The sequence below is a fragment of the Carica papaya genome, chromosome 9, assembly GCF_054855325.1.
Source record: "Carica papaya isolate Zhongbai chromosome 9, ASM5485532v1, whole genome shotgun sequence".
Lineage (NCBI taxonomy): Eukaryota > Viridiplantae > Streptophyta > Magnoliopsida > Brassicales > Caricaceae > Carica > Carica papaya.
Window position 1 is genome coordinate 12,147,989 of NC_142317.1, and position 12,550 is coordinate 12,160,538.

The 12,550-nt window shown below is 37.5% G+C and overlaps 1 long non-coding RNA gene across 1 annotated transcript; it reads left to right on the forward strand.

The window, feature by feature from the left end:
- LOC148239983 (uncharacterized) lies at positions 1 to 12,336 on the forward strand. The gene is made up of 2 exons (XR_015816199.1): positions 1 to 449; positions 719 to 12,336. It is a non-coding gene; the product is annotated as an uncharacterized LOC148239983 (long non-coding RNA).
- The last annotated feature ends 214 nt before the right edge of the window (positions 12,337 to 12,550 follow it).

Genomic DNA, 12,550 nt, shown 5'->3' on the forward strand with positions numbered 1-12,550 from the left:
GTAGGTACTAAAGAAACCATTTAGGGTTTTCTATCATTTGGAAAGGAGCTGAAATCGGCAGAGAGGGAGAGAGCTGAGTTTGAGCAGGAGAGTGAGAGAGGGAGCAGAGAACGACAATTCGAGAGGAAGGAGGAGAGAGCAGCGGAAGCAGGAACATCACCGATGCACTAGATCAGGAAGAAAAAGATGGCAGCGAAAGGAAAAGAGAGAGATCTGCAAACGTTGTGCAGAGGAAAGAGATAGAGAGAGAAGAAGAAAAAAAAATAAAAAGAAAAAGGCGTGGTGACCTAGCGTGTGTGGCAAAAAATGTGACTCTGTGCATGGCGGTTAGTAGATTTATTCAGATCTGCTTCGGGTACCATGGCACAAATACAAAAAGAAAGGAACCCAAATATGATGAGTTCGAAATTGCAAAGATTTTCCTAACTTCGTTTCTATTTGAAATTCTGGTAAGAGTGAATTGGTATTTCTTTTCTGTAACACCCCAAAACCTTTGTGTTCAAATGTCGTGTTTTTAAACTTCATGTTTTAGTGCATTATGGCCTTCGATGTTAATTTTAAATTTTAGTCAGTATTCAAAATTTATTTTGCTTGGCCTTATTTTAACTTTTAATTTTAAAAATTATTTATTTTTATTTTTAACTATTTTACACTAAAATTATTCGAAAACTTCAAGGGAAACGAAAGAAAATGTAAAACGGAAAATAAATCATTGCAGATTCGCAGAAATGGCCAGCGCGCCAGTGTGCCCGTGAACCCGGACCTGCATCCAAGCTAAACGTGTGTGGCTGTCATGTATTGAACGTGATAGCGCACGCATGCCTGCACACAGGTGCTAGCTGTCACATTGACTTGACAACGCGCTTGTGCAGGCTGTCGCATCAAACGGCCTGCGTGCATTTGCTTGCTGTACAGGCTCTCTTGTCAACCTATAGTGCGTGTGACTCCGTGCATGGTCACTTGTTGTGACGAACTAACCGACGGGCTATCCCGTTGGTCCATGATATCAACCCAGCTAGGGGTGCACAGCCCCCACGGGGAGCGCATGCATGCCACATGTGGTGGCTAGTCGGCCACTTGGCGGACCAACAAGAATTGATTGCCCATGTGATCCAATGGCTCTCGTTCGCCTAGAAAATCTATTTAAAGGGCCTTTTACCTCCTTTTCACTTCTTCTTTCTCCCTTAATTTTTAGAAAAAATTTAGACAAAATTTGGGTGGGACACTAGAAGTTAGGATTTCTACTTACGATTCACGAGTTGCACAATTCTTTACATTCTTTTTTCATAGGACTTCGAAAAGCATTAAAAATTTAATAAGGAATTTCTTAGTATTTTCTTATACATTTTCAAGCAAAGTTCTAGATAATTAATTTGTTACTATCAATTTGTCTTGATACATAAAATTAAATCTTGTTTATAAGCTATACGATACAAATAAATATATGTGGGTAGCTTTCCTTAAAAACAATAATGCATGTTTAATCAAACCTCGATGATATTTGATATATGTGCGGATTTGGTCCTTCGTTTTACCCTTGAGTGATAGTAGAGATGGTTATTTTATTGAGCCTCAGCTCGAGAGGATGATCCGATGGCAAAGTCTCAGTATAAACGCCTCCTTAAACCAGGATATGTTGATTTGACCCCATTAGGTTCTAAATTCATGATTATTGAAATTAGTAAAAAAAGAGAAAAGAATTAAAAATCATTTTGACCATCACTAGGGAGTTTTTGTTTCTGTATCTATATCTATATCTATATCTGAGTCTGTTGGTAAATCAGTCCTTGTGAATGGTACCAATATTTCCTCTAACAAGAATTGATTCGCCATTGATCTGTAGGGGGCCACAATGGCAAAGTACGATCGTGGTTATTAGTCTTATTTGTTTTATAAGAGCCATAATGATGAAGTACGGCATGGTCATTAGTCTTATCTATTATGTAGGGGCCACAATCATGAAGTACGGTCTTGATCATTAGTTTATCTTTGAGATATCTAATATTGAAATGAATTTGTTTGCCCATTCACAGTGGTAGTTGGGGATCCCTTCTGCCTTCAGCTATATAAGTTAGAACGGTTTCACGCGAAGATCTATAAAAGACGTAAATAAAATTTAAACACTTAATGACATGGCTAGAACAATTGATTGATTTCCCATGCTTTAGAAATTTCTCTTGAAATGAGTATGTTTTTCACTATTCCATCATGACATTGTTATGCTTTTAATTAGTTTAACTAATTTCTATTACATTGCTTTGTTGTATCACTGTGCAGTCTTTACTTACTGTTGTAATTTAAATACCGATGTTTCTAATTTAGTTTTAAAGATAAGTAAATCGTTTCTCAATATTTTAAAAGAACATGTTATACGACAAGTCCAAGAGGTAAGTCACTTGATTTTATGATAATGATATACTTTCAAATAAATAACTTTGAAAACCTTGCTAGTGTAGTTTAAATGTTATTTTCCTTAGTGAGTTATTTAGAACTCACCTCAATCCATGCCCCCTCTAGATGATGGAAGTGATGATTCATTCACTGAGTTTCCATTGAAACTTGTTTGGATCTGTTCACTGATCTTTAGGAGGATTTCAAGTGCATTATCTGTCCGCACTTTAATGAAAAACTTTCGTAATGGAAAAAGTGGCTTTCCATAAACTTTTGTGTATATATGTATTTCTGCAGCCATTTTCTTAGCCTCAAATGTAAAATCTGAAACTCAAATTTTTTGTAAGGGATAATATTTTCCATTGCTTATATATTTGTTTATTTTTATGCACTCATATATGTTCTGTTATAAGACTCCCTTTTACCTCATCAGGTATCGGAATGTCACAATTTGTAGAAGAGCATGATTCTTGGAATATACCTTACACTGAGGTCTGAAATGTAGATTTAGAAAAATTAAGAAATTCTTAGAATTAGAAATAATCTTTTTTCAACCTAGCCAACAAACTTTGTTTCTAAACCTTTATCTCCCTTTTGTAAGCAAAATGACTTGAGGGAGACCTCTTGTAAAATAAGTCGAGACCCAGGATGTTCCAGCCCGAGCTGAGTTTACTAAACTATTCTGAGCCATTCAAGGTTTGACCACCATTGTGGGTCACAATCATGCCCATAATGCCAATCAGCCACCTCCTATAAATGACCAACATCCAGTTGACCGAACAATCTCCCAGAACATCTTAGAATTTAGGAGACTAAATCTTCCTTACTTTAATGGTGGGCCTGACCCCATGGCAGTGAAAGCATGGATCATGCATATCAAAAAGCTTTTCTTCATCTTGGAACTCACCGAAGAACATAAGATTCCCTTAATAGCTTTTATATTTAATAGAGAGGCCGAAAATTGGTGGTGTCTCAAGAAAGATGCCTTACCGACTCTGACCATTTAGGATCATTTTATGGATTTTTTTCAAGAACTTTTTCCCAATCTGTGTTTGAGGGAAAAAAAGAAGAAGAATTCAAAGAATTGTGTCAGGGAAGAATGATTGTTAGCCTGTATGCTACTTGGTTTGTCCAGTTATCTTGATTTGCCCTTAAAATTATAGCCACTAAGAGCCAAAAGGCTCAAAATTTTCTGAAGGATCTTAGAGTGGATATCTTTGACCAAGTGGTTATATTGAAACCAAATACCTACACAGAGGTCCTTGAGCATGCCCAATTGGCCGAATGAACTCAACCATGTTGGCTTAGTTGATGGTTTTTAAGTGGAGGATGCTCGAGATAGTTCAAGGTCTCTACTTGATCATTACAGCAAAGGTGCATACCTTTCACAAATTAGAATCCAGCCCACTGATGTGATATTGGATAGCCCAAATTTGATGTTAAGGATGCCAATTTGCATCAAAGAGGAATCCAGCAGGTCCCGACTCAAATAGAAAAGTAAGTTATGGTTTCTTAAATGGGAACGCCCAGAAAAGGAAAGTAATTTCATCTCTAACTATTTTCCTAATTGGGATTATTCTAAGAGATGGACCAAATTTGTCCAAGCCAAAAGGCTTAAGGCCCAAGTAAGATTGATGGGCTTAAAGAATCAAAAGGAATCCAAGCTTTGGGCCCAACTAGAGAAGGCTTCAAGGCTTTATAGCCAAGATGGGCCATGAACCAAGGATGCCGCATCCATCGGCAGCCCACACCAGAGGAAGATGGCCCACATGCGTGCACCAAGTGCATATGCGCTGCATGGTTAGCACGCATGCAGGTTCAGGCCGGGCAATAGCCCTGCCCGCACAGGCCCAAGAGACCTGGGGGCCCTATAAGAAAAGTTAATCACACGCGCAAGGATGTAAAACACACATTTGAGAATAAATTTGAGTCAATTTCTTGAGAGTTTTGGCTTTCTTTCTTTTAGCATTTTTGCTAAAATTAGTTTCTTCAAATTCTTCGAGAAGCATGAGTCTTCAGAAGTCTTGTTGAGCCAAGGAGCGGGGATCAACTTATAGGTAAGTTTGTGACGTTTTTTCTTTCCTTGTTTTATTTTCTTAGTCTTTGTTTTTGGCTTTCCTTTTAGGATTGCGAATTCAATTAGAGGGAATGATTTTATTTTAGGTGGTTATTGTTTCAATATTGCATGCGTTGAGTGGGTTTCAAGAGTAGATTTGATCCTCCCCTGACCCTCCCACGTGATATGGTATCAGAGCAAAAGGCCTAAGCTTAATTTGATATCATCTGGTATTAGAGCTTTGGCTCTTAGAAAATCGAAATCTATCTTTATTTGCTATAGTATATTGTTTTTAAATTAGCATTCAAATTTATTTGATTGTTAATTCGTATTGCATCCTGCTTGAATTCATATCTATCCATTTAATTCAAGTAGTTTGTACTATTATTCAAAATAAAAAAAGGAAATATTATCAAAATACCAAAAATACTCCAATTGCACCACATAAGGCAATTAGCACCTTTGCTTGCATTTTGCATCATAAAAGTAGAATAGCCGCCTAATTGGTGACCAAAAATCCTTTAAGAAATCAAAGGCAAAATACATTGCCTAACTGTTGTGAGTGAAAACTTTTGTTTCTATTCCGCACTCTATCCACATTTAATTTTTGAATTACATTTCTGTAATCTGCATCAACGTTGCATAAAGAAACTTGATCAGTCATAGAGCACAACCAAAAAATTGGGGGTAGTATAGGAAGATATACCTATCAATTATATTCATAAGGATTGATTGAATCCCTATGCATTAGTCTGAATTGTCATTTTTTGTGATCTACATTTTGTTCTTTATTTTACACTTGTTCCATTACATAGCTAAGCGACAAATTGTTACTAGGGTTTTAACACATAAGAAGCACACCATTCCTTTTTCTGTGTGCTTGTTTCTGAGCTTCAGTAGAAATCAGAATCTTTTAGGGTTCTTTATTGTGTCATAAAGACTAACGTGCTGGTTCAAGCGATTCTAATTTTGGACACTCAACTCGACAGACAAAACTATCAATTGAGGGATTACGAGTTAAACACGAGCGAAGGTGAGGGAGAGAATATATTCTTTTCATTAACCTTTCTTAAAGGTACTATACTATGTCTCAATCATTCAAAGATACTCCACTTAGGAGTAATGTCCTTGTTGTTCGAAGAGCTCTCAACATGCAAGTTAAGAGTGAAGACAATGAATAGAGGGAGAACATTTTCCACATGCGATGTCTTGTCAATGATAAGATATGTGGAATGATCATTGATAGTGGTAGTGGTGCTAATGTAGCAAGCACTCTATTCGTGGAAAGAGCAAGGTTGACATGCATCAAGCATCCAAATCGCTATCAGTTACAGTGGTTGAATGAGTGTGCAAAGTCAAAGTTATCGAGTAAGTCATGGTACCGTTCTCCATAAAAAAATATCACAATGAGGTATGTTGTGATATTGTACCTATGCATGCTAGTCGTCTGATACTTGGGAGACCTTGGCAGTTTGATAGACAAGTACAACATTACAGTCACACCAATCGACATTCATTACGTAAGGACGGTCTGAATCATGTCCTTACCCCTTTATCACCAAAAGAGGCACATGAAGATTAGGTCAAAATTAAACAGTCTTTTGATGAATATTCAAGAAGGGTATAAGAGAGAAAGAAGGTTGCAGAGAAAGTCAATGGCCTATTGAGCATAAAGGATGCCCAGCAGACATCTAAAGATGGTCCATTGCAAGAAAAACTAAGAGAAAGAACAAGGGAGTTGCCTGAAGATAAAGACAAAATGTTAAGGAATATTTCTTGTGAAAAGGGAAGTACGATTGTACTTACCTATTGGGAGATTCATTTTGATTTTAACTATTCTTTGCATAGTCATCCTATTTTTCTCTTACAGATAATTACTATGGCGAGTGGGCTACGAAGATTTGATCTAAATCCTGAAGGAATTATGAATCAAGTCGTGACATGCATCAACAACAAAGCGAACATGTTAGGAGGTATGACGTGTTTCCTCCTGTAATCACAAATCGTTTCCTTGATGATGAAGGTCCAGATTCGAGGATGAATCTTTTTGAAGAAAGGGGGGATGATGTGATATTGGATAGCCCAAATTTGGTGTCAAGGATGCCAATCTGCATTAAAAGGAATCCAGCAGGTCCTCACTCAAATAGGAAAGTAAGTTCCGGTTTCTTAAACGGGAATGCCCAGAATAGGAAAGTAATTTCATCCCTAACTATTTTCCTAATTGGAATTATTCTAAGAGATGGACCAAATTTATCCAAGCCAGAAGGCTTAAGGTCCAAGTAAGATTATGGGCTAAAAGAATTAGAAGGAAGTTCAAGCATTGGGCCCAAGTCGATAAGGCCTCAAGGCCTTATGGCTAAAATGGGCCACGACACAAGGATGTCGCACCCGTGGGCAGACCACACCCAAGGAAGATGGCCCACATGCGCACACTAAATGCATATGCGCTGCAAATCCTGCATGCATACAGGTTCAGGCTGAGCAACAACCTCACCGGCATATGCCCAAAAGACCTGTAGGCCTCACATGTGAAATCAGCCACACACGTAGGCCCAAGAGGTCGAACGTACGCCCCATGCAGAAAAACCCACCGATGGCCCAACGGGCCTAAACCCAGCCTGCGACCCCTGCGAGCTTTCTCTCGTGCAACCCTCACGGACCGGCCGACTTGGCGCATTCGGGTAGCCCAAATCGACTTGTCCCTATTTTCTCCTAAATTATTTAAATTATTTTGTTATTTTAAAATCCTTTAAAAAAGGTTTGGGACCCACTTTTTAAAACCTATGTGTAACATCCTAAGTGCTAATTAAGGCAAATGGGTGTTAGATATAGATTCAAAATAACGAGTGCATGATAAAATTTATGCAGTGAAATCAAACCTTAATAAATCTCTAACAAATATATATAATCTTCCAAATATATAGATAAACTAAGGCTGAAAATAGTTACAAAATATAAAACATAAGGGTCATTTCTTTCACTATGCTACTAGAATTCATTAGAGTGTGGGAATAGACATGCACTCAGACTTATAAATTCACGGGATCCTCACAGACTTCCAAGGATAGGTCTGCCTGTGATTCCTCATTTTCTTCCTTATCTGGGGGGGAGGGAGGGCTGGAAAGAGTGAATTCCATATGCTCAGTAAGGAAAATAATATTAAATTAACATCATAAGATTTCAAAAGTTTATTATTTTATCTTATCGTTTAGCTTCCTCGTTTACCTAACTCATCATTAGAAAAAATTATTTATTTGAATATCAAAATAGTACGTTAGCACAGAAAATCAAATATACATATATCATGCCAAATAATAGAGAAAAATCAAATAAATCATGAGATGCACAGATTTTTTGTATCATGCTTCGCGAAGTCGTTACAAACTTTCATCTCTGAGGGCAGATACAGATTTTTAACTACCCAAGTGGAATGACTGGATCAGATACAGATACGACAATTTATTTAGGCCCACTTCCAACTGGCCAAATTATGCTACGATCTATGATCATGGCTGTACCAACCATAGTGGTCCTAATAAATATCTATAATCACGACATTACTTAGCCACGGGCGACCCCTACAGATAGTGCGATACCACTCTCGTTAGAGGGCACGCCATCATCGACTAGAAACAGTCCTCTTGCGTCTTTGCAAACCAGATAGGGGAGGGAGAAACATATACCTCTCAAAGATAAAAAGTCTAATGAGACACTTGATACATTATGCATGTCAATACATATACATTTTGGACCTTACAGGCTTCATTCTACTTTTTTCTTTTTATTTTTCTTTTCCTTTCTTTTTACTTTTACTATTACGAACTACATTTTATATATATAACATGCAAATTCATGAAGTGTCAGTAAACCACATATCATACTTGAAAATCAGAATAATTCGACTCATTTGAATACAGAGGCTTACAAAATAAGCAAAATAATAATTATATTAAATTTATTTATCTAAAAATACTTCTTAGGATGTCAAAAGTAATACTAAATTCCTTATCGAAACCTTGATCTTTTCTTCTTTACTGTTTTCCTTTCTTTCTCTTCTTCTCTCACTAATTTACTATCTCTCTCTCTCTAAACCTTTGAATGGAAGAAATGGAGGTGTAGAGAGGAAGGGAAGGGGAATGGCAATTTATAGAATTTTAGAATTGTTAGATTCGCGCTAAGTGGCAAATTCGGTGAAGAGAGAGGAGAAAAAGATTCTTGGCATGAAAAACGAGGGTGGAAAATTTCCTCCACCGACAGCGGCGGTGCGTCAACCAAGGTAGCGTGGGGCACTGCCCAAGGTGGCAGTGCCTGGCCAGTGCGCTGCAGGCTAGCTTGTAGGCGCACAAGCCTGCTGCTGCGCGCGCAGGGCCTTGACGCACTGGGTGCCGTGTGCGCAAGCCCTAGGTGCACACGGCCTATCCACACAAGCCTACTGCGGGGATGGTGCACGCACAGTGTGCAGTGCCAGTCTCTCCACAAAGTGATGCGCAGACGGCCCGCCTGCACGTGACAGGATGTGCGCGTGGATGGGTCGTGAGAGCTGTGCGCATGTCTCGTGCCTGTGTGCGTGCTTGCATGCGAATGGGATGTGCACGTTGTCTGCACGCCCCATGGTGACTGTGCGCCAATGCATGCATGCATAGTGCCCAGTACTCGCATGGTCAAACTCCTTTCTCGCGAGATTTTTGCCTTGAGTAGGTTTTCTCCCGTTTTGCCATTTTTTGATTTTTTTCCTAAATTTTTCCTTTCAAAATAATTTAAAATAATTTAAAATAATTTAAAATAAAATAAAATAAAAATAAAAATTAATAAAAATAAAATTAATAAAATAAATAAAAATAAAAATATATTACAATTACGAATCTCGAAAAATGTTAAACAACGTAAATTAAATTAAGTTTAAGGTGGCCAAAGGCCTGAATAAATAGAGTTTCTAAATTATTTTAGCACAGTGATGGGCGAGGTGTTACACCATGTGTTAAAATTATTTTTCACATATTTCTTTATAAATTTCTCATGGAATAAATATGAATTTAAATTAAATATTATAACTCTATCCCTTTGGGTTATTTAATTAATTTATTTGGGATAGGATAATTATTTTATTTTGTATTTATCTTGGATTAAAATAGAATATTATCTAGGTTAATATTTTATTATTTATCTCAAGACTTTTGTGCTCATCTAGATTATCCGGGAAATGCTATAAATAGACCATTGCCCCTAAGATATAAAACACATCTTTGAGAATAAATTTGAGTCAATTTCTTGAGAGCTTTGGCTTTCTTTCTTTTAGTATTTTTGCTAAAATTAGTTTCTTCAAGTTTTTCGAGAAGTAGGAGTCTTCAGAACTCTTGTTGAGCCAAGGAGCAAGCATCAACTTATCGGTAAGTCCATTACGTTTTTTCTTTCCTTATTTTATTTTCTTAGTCTTTGTTTTTTGTTTTCCTTTTAGGATTGCAGATTCAATTAGAGGGAGGGGTTTTATTCTAGGTGGTTATTATTTCAATATTGCATGTATTGAGTGGGTTTTAGAAGTAGATTCAATCCTCCCCTAACCTTTTCGCATCACCCATTCTCTTCATGAGAATTTTGGAAGTTAAGTCTGCATATCCTGAAATTTTAAAACACAAAAACAAGTTTGCATTCGAGGAACCTCGTGACTTCAGAATAATTAATGATGGATTGTATAGGTTTCAAGATCGAATATGGGTACTTAGCGATCTCGAGCTCAGATTTGAGGTTCTGAAGGAGGCCCATGCATTTAAGTTGTCTATCCATCCTATAAGTACAAAGATGTATCGAGATTTTAGTTGCCATTTCTGGTGGCCAGGTATGAAGAAGGATACTATTGAATTTGTCTCCCAATGTCTCACCTGCCCAACGATCAAGGCAGAGCATCAGAGACCTAGTGGCCTTCTGCAAGATCTCCCCATCCTAAAATGAAAATTAGAGCATGTGACTATGGATTTTGTCATAGGTTTGCCAAGGACTAGTTCATATCATAATGTTATTTAGGTCATTATGGATAAATTGACCAAATATGCCCATTTTCTTATAGTTAAGACTACTCATTCAACCAGTAAACTAGCCATGTTGTATGTTGGGGAGATTGTCAAACTCTAAGGTGTCCTAGCTTTTGGTGTTTTAGATAGGGATCCTCGTTTTACTTCTCCTTTTTGGAAAGTTTCTAAGAGGCTCTTAGCCCCAGCCTTTACTTCAGCGCTGGTTACCTTCCACAAACTAATGGATAGTCTGAATAAAGCATTTAGACGCTAGAGGATATGTTGTGTGCATGTGTACTAGATATTAGTGGCAATTGGGATCAATATCTCTCCCTTGTCAAGCTTGTGTGCAATAACAACTATCACTCTAATATTAATATGGCTCCATATAAAGCTCTATATAGTAGGCCATGTCGATCCCCAACCTATTAGAATGAAATTGGGAATAAGCATCTCCTTGGAACAAATTACGTTTAAGAGATTATTGACAAAGTTGTCTTCATCCGTAAGAACCTCATTATCGCTCGGAGTCATTAAAAGAATTATGCTGACAATAGAAGGAGGGCTCTAGAATTTGTTGTTGGGGACCATGTATTCCTCGCAGTCTTTCTATATAAGGGAAAAATATGGGTTGAGAAGAGAGGAAAGTTGAGTCCTTGTTTTGTTAGGTCTTTTGAGATTTTAGAGCGTGTAGGCCCCATTTCATATTGTATTGCTTTGCCTCTTGAATTTACTGGCCTACATGATGTTTTTCATGTCTCCATGCCCATGAGGTATCACCATGATCCTTCTCACATCATCCGGCATCAGCAAACTCTTGTCCGTTAAGACATGCCTTATGTAGAATACCTTATTGAGATAATTGATTCAATGGAGAAGGTTATACGGAACGTGAGGATTTTAATGGTCAAGGTGTTATGACAACATCACACTCTAGATGAAGTTACGTGTGAGTTGGAAGATGAAATGCAGAACAAGTATCCCGAGTTGTTTTAAAAACATTTTTTCAAATTTGGAGGACCATATTTTTTGTAAGGTGGGGAAGATATAAAACCCAAAAACCTATGCGTTCAAATGGTGTATTTTTAAACTTCATGTTTTAGTGTGTTGCGGTCTTTGATGTTAATTTTAAATTTTAGTCAGTATTCATAATTTATTTCACTGGGCCTTATCTTAACTTTTAATTTTTAAGAATATTATTTTATTATTTATTTTTATTTTTAATTATTTTGCACTAAAATTATTTAAAAATTTTAGGAAAAATGAAAGGAAATGTAAAATGGAAAAAAAATTGTGCAGAAATACCTCGCGAACCTGCAAGAATGATTTGCGAGCCAGCGAGCCCACGCGCGTGCGCATCCATGTGCCTATGCCCATGAGCCAGCTATGTACACAGGGTTGACACTACGCAGATGTGATAGCGCAAACACATGCCTGTGCGATGCAAAGGCTGTGTTGTTAACCTACAGGGCCCACGACTCTATGCACAGTCACTTGTTGTGACAGACTAACAGACAGACTATCTCATATGTCCATCATGTCAACCTAGCTGGGGCTGCATGGCCACCACGTGGCACGCATGCACGCTGCATGTGGTGGCAAGTCGGCCACTTGGCCGACCGACAATCATTGATCGCCTATGCAATCTGAGTGCTCCCGTTCGCCCAAAAAATCTATTTAAAGGACCTTCCACATCCCTTTCACTTCAACATTCCTTCTTCCTCAATATTTAGAGAAAATTTAGGGAAAATTTGTGTGGGAGACCGGGAGTTAGGATTTTTTCTTTGGTTCATGAGTCACCGAGCAATCCTATCCATCCTTTTTCCATAGGACTTCAAAAATCATTAAAGATTTCGGTAAGGAATTTTTTAGTATTTTCTTGTACATTTACTAGCAAATTTCTAGATAATTAATTTATGATTATTGATTTGTCTTGATGCATGAAATTAAATCTTGTTTAGCAGCTATATGATATGAATGGATATATGTGTGGCTAGTTTTCCTTAAAAACAATAATGCATGTTTAATCGTACCTCGATGATATTTGAATATGTGCAGATTTGTCCCTCTGTTTTACCCTAAGTGATAGTGGAGAGGG